The sequence below is a fragment of the Zootermopsis nevadensis genome, unplaced genomic scaffold, assembly GCF_977971745.1.
Source record: "Zootermopsis nevadensis isolate Lab colony 2312 unplaced genomic scaffold, Znev_1.0 Znev_ptg000008l, whole genome shotgun sequence".
In the NCBI taxonomy this organism is placed as follows: Eukaryota; Metazoa; Arthropoda; class Insecta; order Blattodea; family Termopsidae; genus Zootermopsis; species Zootermopsis nevadensis.
In genome coordinates, this window is record NW_028259140.1 from 1,602,947 (window position 1) to 1,615,295 (window position 12,349).

Sequence of the window (12,349 nt, forward strand, 5' to 3'; positions counted from 1 at the left end):
ACCTCGTTTGCGTAAGACCACGCCCCCTTCACAGGTACCAAATCCCCAACAAACTACAACGATAAGCACACAAATCATCAGGAGGCAATTATCGCAGGTGCTACGACACACCATTATAATAATTACAGCCCTTGAAAACTGTGATTACCATAAACATACAAGTAAGTGCTTATGACTCGCTTACACCGAGAAAGTGCTCTGATTTCTGTCGTGACATTTCAGTAACAGTGTATTATATGTAAGTAAGTATATTTCATATATTGCTAAACGTGATGTTAATTACTACTTTAAATGTAGCTTTCACTATTAAATTATTCGCACGACACCACAGCAGCTACGTACGAATTTCTATGTTAAATACAGTCTACATCATGAAGATATCAACAGCTATATAAACAAATTAATTCCAAACCATTTTTTTTTTAAAAATATTTCTGGACAGTAGCACATTTAGGTACTTAGCAAAGATAAATATGAACTGGAAGTTAGGGGGGGCTTAACTTATAACTTAATTTAAATTAATTTACTTGATCAATGCAAAGGAAAACGTAAAATATTAGTTAATAATTACCTACACAAATTAATAACCTGTCATTCTGAAGAAGTAATTCGTACACAGGCCTAAGCTTACTCCAATTATCTGACAATATCCCTGTATATTCCACTTTTGGTTCAGAGGTGCGGGGTTACTTGTGCCAGGTCAGTGGAAGTCTCGAAATTAATTATTTAAGGCTATAAATCCTATTTAGGGCGAGTTAAAAATCTCAAAACAGAGTCACGAACTGACAGCTAAATACATCGTTTGATTTTTTTTCCCGGCTGGGAAAACTAGTTTCATTCCGCAAGATTTATTGTCCCACAACGAAATGTAGTCCGACGCACTTCAAAACCTCGACCGAAGTCTCAGCAAATTGTAACAACGCTCAGAGTTTGGGGCCGACCAAATTACTGCAAAATCTGGTCCCGAGATTCGTCCTGCTACCGACAGGGCACAGCTGGCGGTAAAATCGACAGGATTTCTCGAGACACTCCCAACACTTAGTAATAAATGTACATATAAAACATCTCCCATTTGTAAGCAGGAATTTCGCCCCTTGTCGGCTGTCAGAGACTGCTTTCTACAAAATTTTAGTTGGAAAACCCAAAGGGAAGACCTAAGCATGATGCAAAAATAATATTAAAATTAATTTTAGGAAAATATAAATGGAAGCAGTGGATTGGTAGTGGATCTTGTGAACACGAAATGAACTTTTTCGTTCCATAAAAGGCGGTGAATTTCATGACCAGCGGAGAATCCTATTAGATTCACGAGAAGAACTCTTCTCCAAAGAATCGTCATTATTATTTTTTGCTCTTGAGTGTCAATAACTCTTTGCTGTTGGCAGAACGATTCGTAAATGTGTGTTTAGTAACTGGGAAAAACAAGTCTTTAAAAAGTTTTAATTTTCAGTGGGGGGTAAAACCAGATGACAAAGGAGAGGAATTGTCCGGAACAGATGTTATGTCCTGCCTGAGTGACTTAAACCAGTCTTACGCTGACAATCATACACGGGCAGTAACTTACTTACATCCGCACATTAAATAAAACAATAGACTGATGTCCAATGTACTTTTTTTCCCCTCCACTTGGAATATTAATGATTTATAACTGGTCCAGCACGAACTCATAATGGAAGGGAGGAGTGGTCGTCATAATTACCAGACACTGCCCGGATCGTGTCTGTCCCCTGCCCTCAAAAATAATAAGAAATAAAAAAGAGACTGGCTACTATAATGTTATTTGTACACAATAAAAATTATCAACGTTTGTGCCAGGGATTTGAAACTTGCCTCACTCGTGCGGGGTATGAAGGGAGACCCTTGAATTAAAAGCACGACTCTCCTGCAAAGTGAAAATTGTTGAACAGGAGAATTCGATTTTCGTTTCTACGGCAACAGCTGTTTTTTGGGGGGTTTTACCCATGTGACTGGGTCGATACACATTTTTGTTTTGTGCACGTGTGTGTGCCCCTTTGATATAAAGTAACAGCGATTCGGTAAATAAACTTTTTAACTTTCGCCCTTCTTACAAAACACGAAAGTGAATTGCACATTCTTTCAACTATAAGCATTACCTTCCCTTTTACAGATTTTCTATGAGTTTATTTAAACTTCTCGCGTAATTTATTCCTCCTGAAGAATTGTGTGTATAAATTTCAAAAACCGAATCCAATCAAAACCCATCAAGAAGATGAATTTCTTTTGGGGATGTCATGCCGCCTTGTGTTCTGATAGAAATTTACCGACGTTTTAGAGCTGTTTACTGCCGCCATCTTTGCAGTGACGATGGCAGTAAGCACCTCCGAAACGTCGGTCCAGAAGAGGGGACATAGCATTGCGCTGTGCGTTCACATACGCCCTGAGAGCACAGTTTAAGCCACGTGTTGGAGTGTCGTGACACCCCTGGGATAGAAAAAAGGGTCTCAATAACGTGGTTCTTCCTGATAATGAAGCACTTTAAATGGATGTGGCGAAGAGTGCACTTCAAACTACAGCCAAGGCGCCAGTCGCTCAATCTTTCCTTACGGGACCTTCTTGCCAATTTAATTTATACTGACGGCTGCTACCGAAGATGATGGTGTGACGTAATTAAAGGAACACTAGCTAATTGATGAGGATGTTGGCGTTTTGTTGGCAACGCTAATTATAAGCCCGCGTGTTTTGGCAACGCATGTAGGAAGATAGTTACTTGTGACACGGGTGATATCAGCCCCTCCTTTTTAAACGATAATGCAAATTATTATGACGGAACATTAACATGCCGGGATTTTCCCAAACTTATCTCCCGGCTTCATCAGTTTCCAGCGTATTCGCATTATGAGACATAAATTTCGTTTAAAACGCTTTTCGATGCATATGCACAATTATGACGCAGAAGGTAAAGTAGAATCTCATTATGACGCATCTGCCCTTTAAATATCGAAGGTAAATTATATGTACCACCTGCTTCAATAATAAATATCTCTTCACGTTGTATTTGTGTGTTTCGTAAAATTCTCAATGCAGACACCGATCATTTCCTTAAACGGCGTTAATCAGTTCATCTTTTTACTGGTGAAGTGTAGTGTTTTCTTTGCGGTACGGACTGAATTCTTAAATAATATTTAGACGAGCTTCGGCTTCAAAGGGTTAACACTAAGGTTTGAAGTACCAAGTGCATAGAGCAAAATCATTCTTAAGAATCGAAGAGTAGTTTAGCTAATCAAGAAATTATATTATTATATTATTTTACAACAAGAAGTTCATTACCGTGTTAACCTGGGCCTGACACTGGGGCCAATCCCGAGCGAGATTAACCAATCCACATTCTGGAACTTCGTTTATTAAAGATAATTTTTAATATTATCCCCATCCACGCCTCATTGCGTTCCCTTCAGATTTTCCGACCAAATCTGTATGCATTTCTCGTGTCACACGTCCTTTGTTTCGTCAACTAGAGTCCTGTTACTTCCTAAATTACAAAATATTATCAGTATCCTTTTCTATTCTTAGACACTCTTAATCTGTTTCAAACGATTCGAAAATAAGAGTTAAAATTGTGTAATTTTCATTTTTGAAGATTTTATCAAGCAGTCAGGAAAGGATTCTGAACTGCATGGCTTCAAGAATTCTCATAATTTAACATGATTTTAAATCTTCGTGAATCTAATTTAAATTCGTTTCTGAAATTCAAAACTAAATGAGTCTTTCGGTATTATCAGAGCACAAAGAACGTAAACTGGCAACTGTGTGGCTTTTAAAGCAATCCACATTTCTGCATTCTTTTTACGACCGCGAACACACGTTTTCGACCCAGCACAGACAAGAGATTCACCTTAAGAACAACACATTTTATTACGACTTCCGGCCAATAATTTGGTAAAGGGGCTTGAAAGTTTCGGGGTGCCCGCCGACCTAGTGGGGCCTGTGTCTGCCGGATTCCATGCAAAATAGGAGGAGATCGCATCTCGTCATTTGTTTAAAAAGCGCACATGTGCTCCTTCGGCACTGCATACAGATCGCGTCGGCAGGCTTTGAAAATGACCTCCTGACCCACACGGCTCCTCCATATTAAAATGTATTACACTGCCCGCGCATGCGTGGACAGGGAATACCACTTTCTTGTGATTGTCTGTCTTCTGTTGTAGACACGCCGTCTTACAACCTTCTGGGAAAATTTTACTCAAACTCAGGTTCTAGGCAGTTGTCATACAACTTTGTAAGATATGCAGAACTTATACATTCTTCTATTTATTTACTTCCATCATTTTGTTTTCTATATTACTCCATATTTATTAATGTTTTATTTATTTAAATCATTGCTTTACAGACTAATATTGAACATCAGATGAACCACGCCATATAAAAAACAATACCTTCGTTTCTAATATATAAGAGTAATCTGATATTAAAAAATATTAAAAATTTACCGTCAATCACAATTATAATAATGTTAAAAGATTAAAATATCACTTAATGTTCCTCATCGAGTATTTCGATTATATAGGAACTTATAATCGAAATACTCGATGAGGAACATTAAGTGATGTTTTAATCTTTTAACATTATTATAATTGTGATTGACGGTAAATTTTTAATATATTTTTAATATTATGAATCACAATATGACGCATTTACAATATCTTATAAGAGTAATCTGATAAGAACATTTCAATAAATTGCATAACATTGTAAATGATTGTAATTCGAGTTTTAAATTTTACCAATCTAATTTATACCTGAGGACGGTTAAATATAACCGAAATATGTCGTAAGAGACGTTCCAATTTGTAAATCGATCATTCGATGCGAAACGTGAAATGATATTTTAAATATTTTACATTTTATTATCTTATTAAAACTGTGATTTGACGGAAAATATTAAAATATTAACCTAATTCACAATATGACGCAAATATACTACCTTAAGATATGTAGTGTTGCTTTTCGTAAACGCTTTAGTAATTCATAACATCTTTGTAAAACAGGGATGTACAAGTACGCAGGGGCAGGGACTGGGTGAATTAACATGAGTCAGCAATCGTTTTAGGGTTCCGAAGAATCCTTTATGAGGTTCTCGAATTGTCACATACGGCCTCCTCTCGTGGACTAGACAGCAAATATTTCACAGTAATTTAATAGATCAGATAAAATAATACTTTGTACATTTTAATATTATCAAAAAGAACCGCGAGAGAGAGCAGCTTCCTACTTGTGGCGCCTTGGTGACCGAAAATACAGTTGCACGGTTTCACTGAAACTCTTGCGAAATGGAGGCAATCGGGGGGGGGGGCTGTAACATGTGTAATGAGACGTTAGATCGTACAAAATTGCATGGGAATCCTTGGCCAGTTCCTGGGCGGATCGTGGTACTTCATTACGTACAAAAGGATGGCACTGCGTGGGTCAGAATGCAAATTGCAACTTGCTGGAACACTCCTCTGCTCGTATGATCTGGCGGTCTGTGGGTAGGGCAGAGCGTGTAGTTTCTGACGGCTTTGCCCCCCGGATTACGCAACAGGCCCTGGGAATAAACCCAATCTGCTTAACAAGGCGACTGAAGCATCGTTCAGAACCGTCTGCTTCAAACAGCACGTAGCACATCATTTTCGAATGCCTTCTTCAGGGTTTACATTTCACTCTGTAGGCTGTTATTTAATTTTATTGTAGATATAAACAACGATAAAGAACTTCAACTGCATTTTTGTACGTCGTTAAAGAATAATAAGCCTAATCTTTAATTTTTTTTTTAATTTTTGGTTTATTTTAAGTAAAATATTTTTACTCTGCTTAAGTTACTTAATTAATTAATTAATTATTAACCTCCCCCGTTACATCATCTCCATTATGTTTAAAATATACTCCTCAAAACTTCGATCGCAGATTCTTTTCCTCCATCAGAGTCGAAAACAACACCCAACGACTTAAAATCCACACCTGCTCGATCATAAACCATGCACAAATGGCTGCCATGAAAGTGTATTTGCATAAGATGGTCTCGCAGTAATGGAGGATCGCGCCAACACGAAGCCTACTATCTCCTCTCCCCCCCCCCACCCCCCCACCCCCCATAAAAATCTCGTGCCCACTCGCAATGAGCAGTATCAACACCCAGCCCACTGTAATGTTACAGATTAAGTCCTAAGGAAAAACGTTCCAAGTTCTGGTTAAATACATTACTCACTACTCCAGAACAATTGATAGTTCCATTGCGTTAGTTAAAATCGTCTTTAAATATTTTTTTATATCTCAACAACGTCGGACACGCCCATGTGTGAAGTATCTTTCGTGAGTATCAAATCTAAAACTTCTTGACGATGGTGAAGAGTCAATTGAATAATTTTTTTGGATATTATCCATCGTCTAGTAAATATAATCCCTAATCCCTATCTCCGGAGATAGGGATTAGCTCTATCTAGTGGGCCCAACTGTGTAGGAACCTGAAGACGGAGATAGAGTCCCATCTCCGAAACGTCGTTTTACGTTTTATATTTACTAGACGATGGATAATATCCAAGAAAATTTATTCAATTGATCTTTCATGAAATTGGGTGTCATTACAACGATAGGAATTTGTTATCATTGTCATTTTTAATATTATTATCGGTCACCAGCACCGAACTCTGTACCCCTTCGACACTAATTCTCTACACTAAATTTCAATTAACGTCAATAAAATTGTCTATCGCTAATAAAAACACAATTTTTCTTCTGGATCGAGAATTCAACATTTTAACAACAAAGTCGTGTATAATTTCTACCTCCACGCACGCACCTTCCCGTCTCGGTACGACACTTAACACACACACATGTCCATAAATTCGAATATGTGCCTAAACCACCAATGACTGGGAGTTGTGAGAAATAATCTCGTTTCAGTCGGGGAAAACAAACGACAAACATATAGAAAGATATCTAACAGCTGTTGCTTGTCAGGTGTCTGGCATGCACGAACCACGCCCTTGCATGGGGGGTCCCAAAAATTGACACAAGGTTAAAAGATGCCAAGCTTATTAAGAGCTAAGCTATTCCAGATGTAATAAACACGAAATATCTGTGGACGAAAGTTGGCAAGTTTCGCTGAAAACATGTAGACGTAAAGAAACATACATAAATTAAACTGGACTTCATAATAATTTCTTGCCAAGTGTTAGTGCTGGTTCACACAGCCCAAAGGCATGCTTTAAAATCGTTAGTTAAAACAGAGTTAGCGCATTTACGCCGAAATCACAAACCATTAGTTAGCTATTTCAGGTATTCGACTATTTTACAACACCTGTCAAACAACACGATGTAATTTACAGATCAGATTAATGACTCCTCAACCGAAGTAGTCTACAGCGTTATTCATTCTTACAGACCTTGTTACCACTGGACACCAAACAGTTTTCGTAGTTGCTTTTTTTAAGTAGTTTTAAGTTAAGTGTGTCATTCACACCCCGCCCTAACAGAACGCTAACTGCTTAGTTTAACGAGTCGGCATTCTTAATCTGACACGTGTCAACAAAAGACAATCCGTAAATCAAACTTTCCCTACAAGAGGGACATTTTAAAACCCAAAAAGTTGCCCGAGCCATTAGCCAAATAACAACTCCTGGTATGTTATTATGTTTCTATATTGCTTAATAAAAAAAATTTATAACGATGTCCAAACTCATTTACGTATGAATAATATTAATAATATTAATTATATTGTTGATAATTTCACAGAAATAATGAACAAAATAATATAAACACGCCACATAATATGCAAAAGAATCAGAAGATAAAAGGAACATCCACAACTACAACCTACAATCTACAATTACCGAAAAGCGTGCATTAAAAAATATTGAATAGTTTTAAAAAATAAACCTGAAGATGATGCTGAGACATCGAAACATGTTGTAATATATAGCGCAAATTGTAACATCGAGAAAAACGATGAATAGCACGAAATATTTATATCAATTTTAATTTTAAACATCAATATTAAAATAGTTTGTGTATAGACTTGAAGAATAAATATATGTATCAAAAATAAACCAGTTTATTAAACAATTTACATGTCTGTGTCGCGTTATTTACATTTACATAGGAAATATATTACAAAAATTCTATTCAAGCGACTTCTATTTTGAATTTCATGGGCTGTGGTGTCCCCACGTCACCAGCTACTCGTCGAAAGGGCGTTTCATATCTACACGTACTTTATGATGGCTCTATGGACACACGAACATAGTTCATTTTTGAAATTACAAAAATTTAAACTATTTCAGACAGCTGAAGTTCCAATCAGCACGATCAATCCATCCCGGTTAAACCTGAAGCTCTTCCTGTCGTGTGTAATGGTGGGCACCTCCCAGAATAGGGATACTATCGCAAATCGGAAACTGATTCAGTGTTTCAGAATTCGTTTATTTCTGAGCTGGTGGACTTTTTTTAAAAAAAAGTAATGCAATCCTTGAACGGAAACATAGCCCACTCTTGTCTTCAAAACTACTTTTCAAGTCCTCTTTGGCGGGAACGTACCTCGAAATCAGAAATAAAATTTAACTAAAATTCGTCAAACGATTATTCAGTTAATAGATTCGTACGGACAGACGGACGAAAGGAAGACCCCAAATTTTAAGAACTCTCCGAAATAACGAGTCGATTAACTGTGATGAATCTCGGCAAAGAACCCGCTGACACGACAAAACAGCGTATGATTTCCAAACAATGGCGTGTTCTTACTTTGATTCAGATAATTCTGATGTTCGGGACGAGACAACAGACAGCACACACAAGCGAAACGGGTGTCTGAGTCCTCCCTTGGCACTTTTAAACCAAGTTTGAGTAAAAAAAATAAGACGATAAACGAGACATAAAATGTACAAATGACTTTCCCAAAAAGAGAGAGAGCTATGCCCCATTTCAGGATACAAAAAAAAAACTTTTTTAAATATGTATTTTTTATTTTACACGCCCCAAATAATCTTAATGTTCATTTAGTGCAGATAAAATTTGCTTCTCTTGTGGTAAGACTCTTCATTTTATTACTTTGTAGGTTGAGTGACTGACTGACTGGCTGACTGACTTGCTGACTGACTGACTGACTGACTGGTTGACTCTAGTTCGATTATTCAACAACACTGCTTCAAATGCAGAACCTAACCTAACCTGTGATCCTAACTAAATCAAATATCGAGCTAAACGGTCACAAACAATAAACTAGGATGTGGAGACAGACGATCGTGGTCTATTTCAAAGTACTATCTCAACATTCGCCTGTAAAGACTAAGGAAAACTAAGAAATATCTCAGCCAGAAAAAAAAACACAACCGACTCAGAATTCGAAACAAATACCTTCAATAATACTAGCCACATCTTATCTTTAATATCTATTTTAATATTATCCTCCTATCTACGCCTATATCTTCAGGTTGCTGCTCTCATCTCTTCAATGCGTGCTACACGCCCCAACCAGCTCATAATAAAAGTTACATACACTGTATGCCTATACCCAGGGTTCGTATCTCCTAAGTATTCAACAAGCCACTGTACGAATATTTTCCTGTCTTAAATTACAGGTACACCTCAAATAAACCGAATATTATAATTCCACTCACGATCATTATCGTCATTATTATCACGGCTATTATTTTGTTCCTCGTAATTTATTAGTGTTTTACATTTATACTAGTGTTTACCTAGGTAGATTATTTCCTTTTATCAAATTTCTATCTTTGTATTAGTGTTCGCCTGTCATAGGCTCTTTGCTGTTGGCAAACACTTAACAAAGTAATTTAACTATTATTAGTATTATTTAGTATTATTTATTTTATTTAGAATTATTAAATTGAATTATATTACTTAGGTATAGTATTTAGCCCATTTATTTGTGAAATATGATTCAATAAATGAATCTAATTATTATTATTATTAATATGGTACATTTATATATTTAGCTTCATTTGTTTTACTTTTATTATTATTATTGAAATAAATTAATTACTTATTATATTTTATCCTGTTCTCTGGTTTAGTGCTTGGCTGTTGTCAAACACTTAAATAAATGAATTGAATTATTGTCACTGGTAGTATCAGGAGGAAAATCACGTACATCCAGACAGTCCGAAACTGAGTAAGCCTACATGTGTATCATCGGAACAAAAAAATTTTCCATCGAATTGTCCGCGAACGTTTTCAAAACTCGTTTTTCCCCTCCTTCACATCTAATCGGCACCAAAGGCTTTGTGAATTCTGTATGAGTCCCTAGGACGCAACCCGCCCACTTCACACAACGCGTAAGAAAATAAACAGAAATATCGTAGGCCACAGTGCCGAGCCGTGGGAAATGCAGACAAACTCTGTTTAGCTTAACAATTGACATATTCCATACTGAACTAAACACTTGCCTCCGTTAAATGTAGCGGTTCCCATGGCAATACAACAATTAGCATCTGCTTCACCTCCAGGAACAACCCTGTATATATATGATCGTAACTATCCTCTTAAACTTTCTGAAATTACAAATGTAGTTCTCTTTTTATGTACTTGAGAACAAGACCGTGTACAAGGCAAACTTCGCGATTCGAACACTTAGAGGCCCGTCTTATGCAGAGGTTTGTTGATTCTGTGGGCTCAACTAAGCGCTACTAATATTTGTATACAAACCGCATTACGTCCACAAAAGACGTTTAACGATACGTATTTCTAAAAATATTTGTTCGGTACATCTCAACACTGATATTAAGACTAGTGTTGACTTATAAAGGACATTAACATTAGATGTAAACGCCTCCGAAACGTCGGTATATTCTTCACGAAATCTATGTCTGATATCAATTTCCCCTAACTTTAAAACCGCGAAGACTGTCTCAAGAAAACAATGGAACGCGTCATTATACATGACGTCACAAAATGGAGTTCACCCCTGAGCTCGGTAGCCGCGATCGATAATTACAGAGTATCGATAAAGCGGAGTCGATAATTATAAGAGACAGACAGGGTGGTCTGCCGGAGAGTATTTCTGCCAGTTAATTGCTTTCACACGGTTAGCAAATAGCGTAAAATTGAAGTACTTACAAAATAAGATACAAGGCTGTAATTGATACCAAGGACCTTTCGATACGCTCCCATACGTGAGAACAAAAAAACTGCACGACTTCAGATACAATTAGAGCGTCCTCAGCGGCAAGAAACTTGGTCTCTCCCACTCAAATACAAGAAGACATCTTTCTTCATGGCCCCAAAATTTCCTAAATTACCACAGCTGTACACGGTAGATTCCGGGTTAACCGGGATCTACTGTACTACGATACGGAAATAAATTTTTGAGGTTAAAATCGTCCGCGACTACTTTCAAGAGTAAAATAATCACGTGGATAACACTAAACTACATCCATCTCTGGTTTTCTAGACCTGACAATAAACTTCGCTATTAATACAGAAACACGAAGCGATTTGACCTAAACACGACGGGTATATAACGGCGTTAAAAAAAAAGGTTGTTGACTCGGTCATGAATATGTGATTCTGTTACAGAATGTAAAGTCTTTTTTGAGTTATTCTTACGGCATCACAGAGTACGAAATCCTGGTCTAAGAACATGTGCTGAATATACCTCATTTGTTTACGAAAGTGAATCACGCAATTGATAACTCGTGTCACGTACACAAAAAGAGTAGCCTATAGGATGTAGGCACTGCATTTCCTTTGTTTTCAGACTCGCATACGACGAACCAAGTACTGTTCTGAACACCTGAAACGTCGATAGGATGCTGGTATTCCCTGAATTTAATCTCCTCTTGATTTCGTCATGAATGTCATTCTTGGATTTTCTTGATGGAATATATTCTAAAGCAACATTTAAAGACAGCGGTGATAGAACATCTCCCTGTTCCAGGCCACTCTGAATCCGAAATTTATCATACAAATGTTTACCTACACAAATGTTGCTAGAGGTTTCACTTAAACACATTTTAATTAGGCTAACTAGCTTCTTAGGTACAAAAAATTCAAGCAAAATATTGTAAAGAGCTTTGGGGAAAAAAACATTCACTAAATCAAAAAAAATTAGCATGCTTTATCGTGAGGACAATCATACTACACAGTACTACAAAAATACTTCAGAATTTAATTTCCTTATTTCCATTCCATCGTGTCATATTAAGTTATTTTTGTAAACATTCAAAAGAACACAAAAAATAATTATCATCCAAAATAAATTTGTAATCAGTTGTATAAAAGATTTTTTTGTAGAGAATTACTTGTAAAAAATTAATAAACTCTTCTTTGCAAGTGAATTCCTATTGTCATCACTGACTTCCATCTTTAAAAAATATAGAGAAGTTTAAAGCAAATTGTG